Source organism: Cebus imitator, unplaced genomic scaffold (assembly GCF_001604975.1).
Source record: "Cebus imitator isolate Cc_AM_T3 unplaced genomic scaffold, Cebus_imitator-1.0 Scaffold310, whole genome shotgun sequence".
In the NCBI taxonomy this organism is placed as follows: Eukaryota; Metazoa; Chordata; class Mammalia; order Primates; family Cebidae; genus Cebus; species Cebus imitator.
In genome coordinates this window covers 1936747-1946721 of record NW_016107625.1, presented here as the reverse complement: position 1 = coordinate 1946721, position 9975 = coordinate 1936747, and the positions used below count along the sequence as shown (strand labels likewise).

General features: G+C 40.8%; 1 non-coding gene across 1 annotated transcript; it reads left to right on the top strand.

Moving 5' to 3' along the window:
- Positions 1–6155: 6155 nt before the first annotated feature.
- On the top strand, positions 6156–6261 carry LOC119467615. Its single transcript, XR_005196155.1, has one exon. It is a non-coding gene; the product is annotated as a U6 spliceosomal RNA (small nuclear RNA).
- The last annotated feature ends 3714 nt before the right edge of the window (positions 6262–9975 follow it).

The window sequence follows — 9975 nt, the reverse complement described above, 5'->3', positions numbered from 1 at the left end:
GCCAGGCTGGTCACGAACTCCTGATCTCAAGTGATCCACCCACCTCAGCCTCCCAAAGTGCTGGAATGAGGCACTTTGGGAGGCATGAGCCACTGTGCCCAGCTGGAAGATTCAATATCAATCAGAAAGATGTGAATTCTACTGATCAATTCTGCCATCATAGAGATAAGGGGTTAAATAAATTTTAGTACAATGAAACAATGGGGGAAGAGTGTCTGTACAAAAACTCTGGAAAGATGTAATAAACTTCTAATATGGTTTGTCTTCAAGGAAGAGAACTGTGGAATGGCCCTGGACCTGGCCTGTGAAACCATTTTTCTCTCTCAGGCCTCCTGATGGGAAGGGCTGACACAGTCTCTCAAATGCCCTGGAAGCATTTTCCCCATTGTCTTGGCTATTAATATTCAGCTCCTCATGCAAAGTTCTGCAGCCTTTTTGAATTCCTCCCCCAGAAAATGGGTTTTTCTTTCCTTTTTTTTTTTTTTTTGAGACGGAGTTTCACTCATGTTACCCAGGCTGGTGTGCAACGGCGCGATCTCGGCTCACCGCAACCTCCACCTCCTGGGTTCAGGCAATTCTCCTGCCTCAGCCTCCTGAGCAGCTGGGATTACAGGCACGCACCACCATGCCCAGCTAATGTTTTTTGTATTTTTAGTAGAGACGGGGTTTCACCATGTTGACCAGGATGGTCTCGATCTCTTGACCTCGTGATCCACCCGCCTCGGCCTCCCAAAGTGCTGGGATTACAGGCTTGAGCCACCGCGCCCAGCCGGGTTTTTCTTTTCTACTACATAGCCAGGCTGTAAATTTTCCAAACTTTTATGCTCTGCTTTCTTTTTAAATGTATGTTTTAACTTCAGACCATCTCTCAAACGCCTGTGAGTATATGCGGTTAGAAGCAGCCAGGCCAAATCTTGAATACTTTGCTGCTTAGAAATTTCTTCCACATGTACCCTAAATCATCTCTCTCAAGTTCAAAATTCTACAGACCCCTAAAGCAGGGCACAATGCCACCAGTCTCTGCTAAAGAATAGCAAGAGTGGCCTTTACTCCAGTTCCTAATAAGTTTCACTTTTCTGTCTGAGGCTTCCTTAGCATGGACTTCACTGTCCATATTACTGTCAGCATTTTGGTCACAACCATTCAACAGTCTTTAGGAAGTTCCAAACTTTCCCTCATCTTCTTGTCTTCTTCTGAGCCCTCCAAATTGTTCCACCCTCTGCCCATTATCCGGTTCCAAAGTCACTTCCACATTTCCAGGTATCTTTATGGCAATGTCTCACTTCTTGAGTACCAATCTTCTCTATTAGCCTGTTCTCATACTGCTTTAAAGAACCACCTGAGACTTGGTAATTTATAACTAAAGAGGTTTAATTGACTTACCGTTCCACAAGCTGTACAAAAGGCATGGCTGGGGAGGCCTCAGGCTTACAATCATGGCAGAAGATTGAAGGGGAATCAAGCACATCTTCATGTGGCAGCAGGAGAAAGCACAAAAGGGGAAGTACCACACACTTTAAAACTACCAGATCTCATGAGAACTCACACACTATCACAAGAACAGCAAGGGGAAAATCTGCCGCTATGAAACAATCACCTCCCACCAGGTCCCTCCCCAACATTGGGGATTACAATTTACATCAGATTTGGGTGGGGACACAGAACTAAACCATATCAGTGTCTTTATATATCATTGTTTAGGGTTACATATGTCCCTTAACTTTTTAACAGCTTTATTGAGATATAATTCAGATACCATAAAACTCACCTCTTTGACGTATACAATTCAATGGTTTTTAGTATAATCACAAAGTTGTACAACCATCACCACTTAATAATTCAAGAACAATTTCACCACCCCAAAATAGAAACTTCATACCTATTAGCTATCACTAGCCTCCCTCCAGTCCCAGATAAGCACTAATATACCTTCCATCTCTATAAATTTGCCTGTCCTGGACATTTCATGTAAATAGGATTATACGATATGTGGCCTTCTGTTGCCTGGCTTCTTTCACTTAGGTAATTCAAGTTTTTATGAAGTAACTCACTGCCAGAAGAAAAATGTTTCATCCAGCATGTGGTAGTCTAATATTTTGACAACATTTTCAAGGTCTATTCATATTGTAGCAGTTATCAGTACTTGTCTTTTTGGTTTGGACTAGAACAGAATTATATTCTATTGTATGAATAGATTACATTTGGCCATCATTTGATGGACATATGGGTTGTTTCTTTTTTTGGCTGTTATGAATAATGGTGCTATGAACATTTACATACACTTTTTTTTGTGGATGTATATTGTTGGTTCTCGTGGGTATATACCTATGAGTGAAATTGCTGGTTTATATGGTAACTTTATGTTTAACATTTTGAGGAACTGCCAACCTGCTTTGCAAAGTGAGTTTACTATTTTACATTCCCCTCTGTAATGTGTGAGTAAATCGGTTAAAAAAAAAAACCAAAACAGTTTTTCGCTTCTGCCATACTCATTATTGTCTATCTTTTTTATTACAGCCACCTTGCTGGTGCCTATAGATATTCCTTCAAATGGAGTTTCGTATTCTGGTTTCTTATGCTGTATGTTGTTTTGGGTGATTTTCCAGAGAAAAGGCAGAAGTTTTTACCACCTTGAAGTTGGTAGCCCATAGATCTTGTGTAACTTTTTTAACTTGGCTAATATGTTGTCAGTGGTGATATCCTGCCTGGTTCCTCATCTGGGAGTATCTATGGGATGTTCACTGTCACCTTACTGTCAAGATTTCACTGAAAAAAATTAAATACCTGGGACATACACAAGTTAACAGAACATAAGTAAACTCAAAATGCCTGAAGTAATAGACTATGACATGCTGGCAGAAATTATTTTCTTTTTTCTGGCAGTGAGTTGTATCATAAAAAGTTCAATTAGCTACCTGGCAAGGTACTAAAGTATGCTGTAAGCATCAGGCTAAAACATTTGTCAAGTATTTTAAATGAGTTAATCTGAAATACTGTATTAAAAAGAGCACTATTTTCTTACTGGGCACAGTGGCTTATGCCTGTAATCCCAGCACTTTGGGAGGCCAAGGTGGGTGAATCATTTGTGGTCAGGAGTTTAAAACCAGCTTGGCCAACATGGTGAGACCCCTTCTCTACTAAAAGTACAAAAATTTGTTGGGTGTGGTGGCGCACGCCTGTAATCCCAGCTACTTAGGAGGCTGAGATAGAAGAAATGCTTGGACCCAAGAGGTGGAGGTTGCAGTGAGTTGACATCATGCCACTGCAATCCAGCCTGGGTGATGGAGTGAGACTTCGTCTCAGAATAATAATTTTAAAAAAGCACTAGTACTTCAAAAATGCATAAATTAATTGTGTATCAACTGAGAGTCAGGTGTACTTAAAAGCTTTCCAAAATTCCAGCAGTAACTAATAAAAAAAAATGTAATGTGAACAATCCTGTTAACATTAGTGGTAAAAGAAGAAAACACAAAGCTCAGCTGAACAAGAGAGTCTAGATGTGGAACTAATTATCTATAAATAGAAAACATGTACTAGTTCTTAGGCTGGTAATAAAGACATACCCAAGACAGGGTAATTTATAACAAAAAAGAGGCTGGCCGGGTACAGTGGCTCATGCCTGTAATCCCAGCACTTTGGGAGGCCGAGACGGGTGGATCACCTCAGGTCAAGAGTTTGAGACCAGCCTGACTAGCCTGGTGAAATCCCATCTCTACTATAGGCATGTGCCTGATTTAGGGGTCTGCAGAACTTTGAACTTGAGAGAGATGATTTAGGGTACATGTGGAAGAAATTTCTAAGCAGCAAAGTATTCAAGATTTGGCCTGGCTGCTTTTAACCGCATACGCTCATATGCGTTTGAGACATGGTCTGAAGTTAGAGCTTATATTTAAAAAGAAAGCAGAGCATAAAAGTTTGGAAACTTTACAGCCTGGCTATGTAGTAGAAAAGAAAAAAACCACTTTCTGGGGAGGAATTCAAAAAGGCTGCAGAACTTTGCATGAGGAGCTGAATATTAATAGCCAAGACAATGGGGAAAATGCTTCCAGGGCATTTGAGAGACTGTGTCAGCCCTTCCTATCAGGAGGCCTGAGAGAGAAAAATGGTTTCACAGGCCAGGTCCAGGGCCGCACTGCTTTGTGCAGCCTCAGGACGTGGCACCATGCATTGTGGCCCCTCCAGCTCAAGTCATGGCTAACATGAGCCAAAGTATAGCTTGCGCTATTGCTTCAGAGGATACAAGCCCCAAACCTTGGCAGCTTCCACATGGTGTTGGGCCTGCAGGTACATAGAAGATAAAAGTTGAGGTTTGGGAGCCTCTACCCAGATTTCAGGGAATGTATAGAAATGCCTGGATGTCCAGGCAGAAGTCTGCTGCAGGAGCAGAGCCTCCATGGAGAACCTCTACTAGGGCAGTGCAGAGGGAAAATGTGAGGATAGAGCCCCCACACAGGGTCCCCACGGGAGCACTGCCTAGTGGAGCTGTGAGAAGATGGCCACCATGCTCCATAACCCATAATGGTAGATCCACTGACAGCTTGTCTCATGCACCTGGAAAAGTCACAGGTACTCAACAACAGCCCTTGAGAGCAGTCATGGGAACTGTACCCTGAAGAGTGACAGGGGGAGAGCTGCCCAAGACCTTGAAAGCCCACCCCTTGCATCAGCATGCCCTGGATGGGAGACATGGAGTCAAAGATTATTATGGAGCTGAGGATTTAATGATTACCCTGCTGGGTTTCAGACTTGCATGGGGCATGCAGCCCCTTTGTCTTGGCCAATCTCTCCCGTTTGGAATGGGAGCATTTACCCAGTGTCAGTACCCCCGCTGTATCTTGGAAGTAACTAACTTGTTTTTGACTTGTGATTTTACAGGCTCATAGGTGGAAGGGACTTGTGTCAGATGAGACTTCAGACTTGGATTTTTGAGTCAATGCTGGAATGAGTTAAGAGTTTAAGAGACTGTTGGGAAGGCATGATTGGCTTTGAAATGTGAGAAAGGATATGAGATTTGGGAGAGGCCAGGGGCAGAATGATATAGTTTGGCTCTGTGTCCTCACTTAAATCTGCTGTTGAACTATAATCCACAATGTTGGGGGAGGGACCTGGTGGAAGATGAGTAGGTCATGGCAGATTTCCCTTTTGATGTTCTTGTGATAGTGAGTTCTCATGAGATCTGGTCGTTTAAAAGTGTGTAGCACTTTCCCCTTTTGCTCTCCCCTGCTGCCATGTGAAGATGTGCTTGACTCCCCTTCGCCCTTCTGCCATGATTGTAAGTTTCCTGAGGTCTCCTAGCCATGCTTCCTGTATAGCCTGCAGAACTGAGTCAATTAAACTTCTTTTCTTCATAAATTACCCAGTCTCAGGTAGTTCTTTGTAGCAGTGTGAGAACAGACTAATACAAACACATATTGTTTAGAGGAAAAATTTCATTAACAGAGCACAGTAGAAAATACCACAAATGCCTTCTGATGGGGTACTAATGAAATCTGGAAAGATTTAGGAGGTGGAGGCATCAGGCTTTCTGAAAGTAGGGAGAAAATAAGAGGCTAAAAAGAGTTTGAAAATGTGCATAAAAAACAGTTTGAGCTCAAGATGCCACTCCTACCTTGCTTTGCCAGGTGATTATCAACTCATCACAATTCCCACAGGAAATGAGATGCATTATCTATTACTAAATAGAACTTCATAAGCTATTAACTTGGGTATCCTGGGCCTGGAGGAGGACAGAAATAAGATAGAAAACTAAAAACAGGATACTAAGTGGAAGTCTGAATAAAAGGGGATGAACTTCAACTCCTATCCCACCATGCGGTGTGCCCCTGTGCCTGCTCCCCAATAATGGTAGCCAGGCTTATATCCCCCATGCTGACTAGGACATCCTTCTCTAGGGAAATTATAGAGCCCTCTGGAGAAATTACACTTCTCAATGACAAATTAACAGGCACTGATATTTAGGGCCCCAAAAACAAAAACTAGGTGACACTCTAAGCTTCTAACTCCAAGTCCCTGGACTTTAGTTGTAAGCCCTGAGCAGATTAGACTTCAGATTGTCTCCCTTGGATAAAATACAGTGGTCTCCCCTTATTCAAACTTTTGCTTTCCATGGATTCAGTTACCCTCAATCAACCTTAGCCCAAAATAATTAAACAGGTGTGCTCGCTTTGGCAGCACATATACTAAAATTGGAACGATACAGAGAAGATTAGCATGGCCCCTGCACAAGGAGACATGCAAATTCATGAAGCATTCCATATTTTTAAAAGAAGACACAAACAGATGGAGAAACATTCCATGCTCACGGTTAGGAAGAATCAATATCGTGAAAATGGCCATACTGCCCAAAGTAATTTACAGATTCAACACTATCCCCATCAAGCTACCAATGACCTTCTTCACAGAAATGGAAAAAAACCACCTTAAACTTCACATGGAACCAAAAGAGAGCCTGCAGAGCCAAATCAATTCTAAGCAAAAAGAACAAAGCTGGAGGCGTCACACTGCCGGACTTCAAACTATACTACAAGGCTACAGTAACCAAAACAGCATGGTACTGGTAACCAAAACAGAGACATAGACCAATGGAACAGAAAAGAGGCCTCGGAGGCAACACCACACATCTACAACCATCTGATCTTTGACAAACCTGACAAAAACAAGCAATGATGGGGAAAGGAGTCCTTGTTTAATAAATGGTGTTGGGAAAACTGGCTAGCCATGTGCAGAAAGCAGAAACTGGACCCCTTCCTGACACCTTACACTAAAATTAACTCCAGATGGATTAAAGACTTAAATGTAAGACCTATACCATAAAAACCCTAGAAGAAAATCTAGGCAAAACCATTCAGGACATAGGCAGAAGCAAGGACTTCATGACCAAAACACCAAAAGCATTGACAACAAAAGCCAAAATAGACAAATGGGACCTAATCAAGCTCCACAGCTTCTGCACAGCAAAAGAAACAGTCATTAGAGAGAATCGGCAACCAACAGAATGGGAATAAATTTTTGCAATGTAATCATCTGACAAAGGGTTGATATCCAGAATCTACAAAGAACACACACAGATTTACAAGAATAAAGCAAGCCCATTCAAAAGTGGGCGAAGGATCTGAACAGACACTTTACCAAAGCAGACATATATGAGACCAACAAACATATGAAAAAATGCTCATTATCTCTGGTCATTAGAGAAATGCAAATCAAAACCACATTGAGATACCATCTCACGCCAGTTAGAATGGCGATCATTAAAAAATCTGGAGACAACAGATGCCAGAGAGGATGTGGAGAAATAGGAACACTTTTACACTGTTGGTGGGAGTGTAAATTAGTTCAACCATTGTGGAAGACAGTGCGGATATTCCTCAAGGACCTAGAAATAGAAATTCCATTTGACCCAGCAATCCCATTACTGGGTATATATCCAAAGGATTATAAATCATTCTACTATAAGGACATATGCACACGAATGTTCACTGCAGCACTGTTTACAATAGCAAAGACTTGGAACCAACCCAAATGCCCATCGATGATATACTGGACAGGGAAAATGTGGCACATATACACCATGGAATACTATGCAGCCATAAAAAACGACGAGTTAGTGTCCTTTGTAGGAATATGGATGAACCTGGAAACCATCATTCTCAGCAAACTGACACAAGAACAGAAAATCAAACACCGCATGTTCTCACTCATAGGTGGGTGTTGAACAGTGAAAACACATGGACACAGGGAGCGGAGCATCACACACTGGGGTCTGTTGGGGCGAAATTGGAGAGGGACAGTGGGGGGTGGGGGGGGTTGGGGAGATAGCATGGGGGGAAGTGCCAGATATAGGTGATGGGGGGAAGGCAGCAAATCACACTGCCATGTGTGTAACTAGGCAACAATCTTGCATGTTCTTCACATGTACCCCAAAACCTAAAATGCAATTAAAAAAAATTAAATAGAAAATTCCAGAAATAATTCATAGATTTCAAATTGTGTGTTGTTCTGAGTAGCTTGACGAAACCTCTTTCATCCTGCTCTGTGCCACCTAGGACACAAATTATCCCCTTGTCCAGCATATCCATGTCATCTACACTACCTGCCTGTTAGTCACTTAGCCTTCTCATTTATCAGACTGACAAAACATATAACATACAGGGTTTGGTACTATCTGAGGTTGCAGGCATCCACTGGGGGTCTTGGAGCATATCCCCCACGGATAAGCGGGACTACTGTATGCATTACGTGTGGGAAGAAAGGGTTTGGTGACCAGAAGAACAGACTATGGTAGAAATATTCTATGTGCTCACCACAATGAGAGGAAAGGTGTATGTCAAGCTTCCCTTTAAGTTAGGTTAGGGTTGTATGATTGATTTCTGGGCAATGGAAGAGTACAAGTGACTTCTAAGACAAAGGTTCACAAACTTTCCTAATTGCAGCATCTGTACTACCACAGCCATTTTTCCACGATGTTCCCAGGCAAAAACAAAAACAAAAACATGGTTAAACTACCAATTCCATTTGCTAAGAAGTTAGTTCCAAATAACACGATAGTAGTAGTTTGTGATGTCAATATAGTTGCGTTCATCTCAAGATTTTTAAATACCCTGAGAAGCCTGTGTGAGATCTCTACAGTGGCATGGGAAACTTCGGCACCTAGTTTGAGATCCACGCATGGTTCTATGCTGGTGCTTAAAAACGGTGTACAGTGCTCCAGTTCTTCCTTTCCCTGCCTCTGGGACATTAGAAGTCACATGTTCCACACAGCACGGCTACAAAATATGGGAAAGCAACAAAATGCTGGAAAGCTCCCTGGGGAATAAACCTTCATTCAGTTAAGCTACTCTGATTTGTTGGGTTCTCTGTGGCTAACATTGCTAACTGCAACTCAATATGGTAGTCATTTGAGGCTAGTTGCAAACAACAGTGCCACATTTCACAATTTTAAAAACGGAAGCAGAGTCAAATACTTTTCCACTAAACGTATCTTTATTTTGATAGAACTACAATTCACTTTAACCACTGCATCGCATAGGACACTGTTGTATTGTAATGCTTGTACAAGAACGTGCATTATTACTAGTGTTACACATAAACATGTCTCCAATCTAGTCAGTATCAACAGATTGAGTTCAGATGATTTTTTTTTCTATGCACGGATATAATATCATAATGTGTTTACTTGGATATTTCATACAGATAGCACAAGATAGAGTATACCTATGCAAACAGCTCAAGTTACAGTGATACCTATGTAAATCAGAATCCTAAAATGAAATACTTAATATTTTCATAATAATTTCTTCTAGGTTAAAAAACATGAAAAAATATTTAAATTTTAAACAAAGGCATTTTACTGAGGCAGAATTCAGTGCAGATGCAGAAGCTGGTACTACAGTTGGCGCAGTCAAGAAAAAAAGACTAGAAGACAGTATAGTGCCCATTGGATCATGAATAGCAATTGCAATTTACTGCAGCAGAGCAAAACGGAAAAGCTGTTTGTTGTATTCAAAAGTGTTAAAGATACACAGCAGATAATACTTAAGACAATATTTAAGATATAATTTTTCAGCAACTATTTAATGAGTTTGAGTCAAAAAAGAATCCACAAAATTAGTCATATGAACTGAGACTTAAATTTCTAACAAAAACAACTTAAACAGCTTTTAATGGGGTCTGAGTTTGTAAACTTGACAAGCTATAAAATAGCTTGCTTCTTACACATGCATATACAAAAAAGAACCTTAGATGGAGAGATGAAGAAAATATCACTTTAGTTATCATAATTTACTTAGAAAATTATGAGGAAAAGACCTTAAGAGACATTCACAAAAACTGAAAATTTCAATGAAACCACTGAACAATTTTGCTCTTGGATATACATGAACAAAACATATTTTTGCTTACAGAATATATGTATTTTTAATAGTATCAAAGACCAATTCAAAATTTTTAAAATTTCTAGTTTTTTTTTTTTTTTTT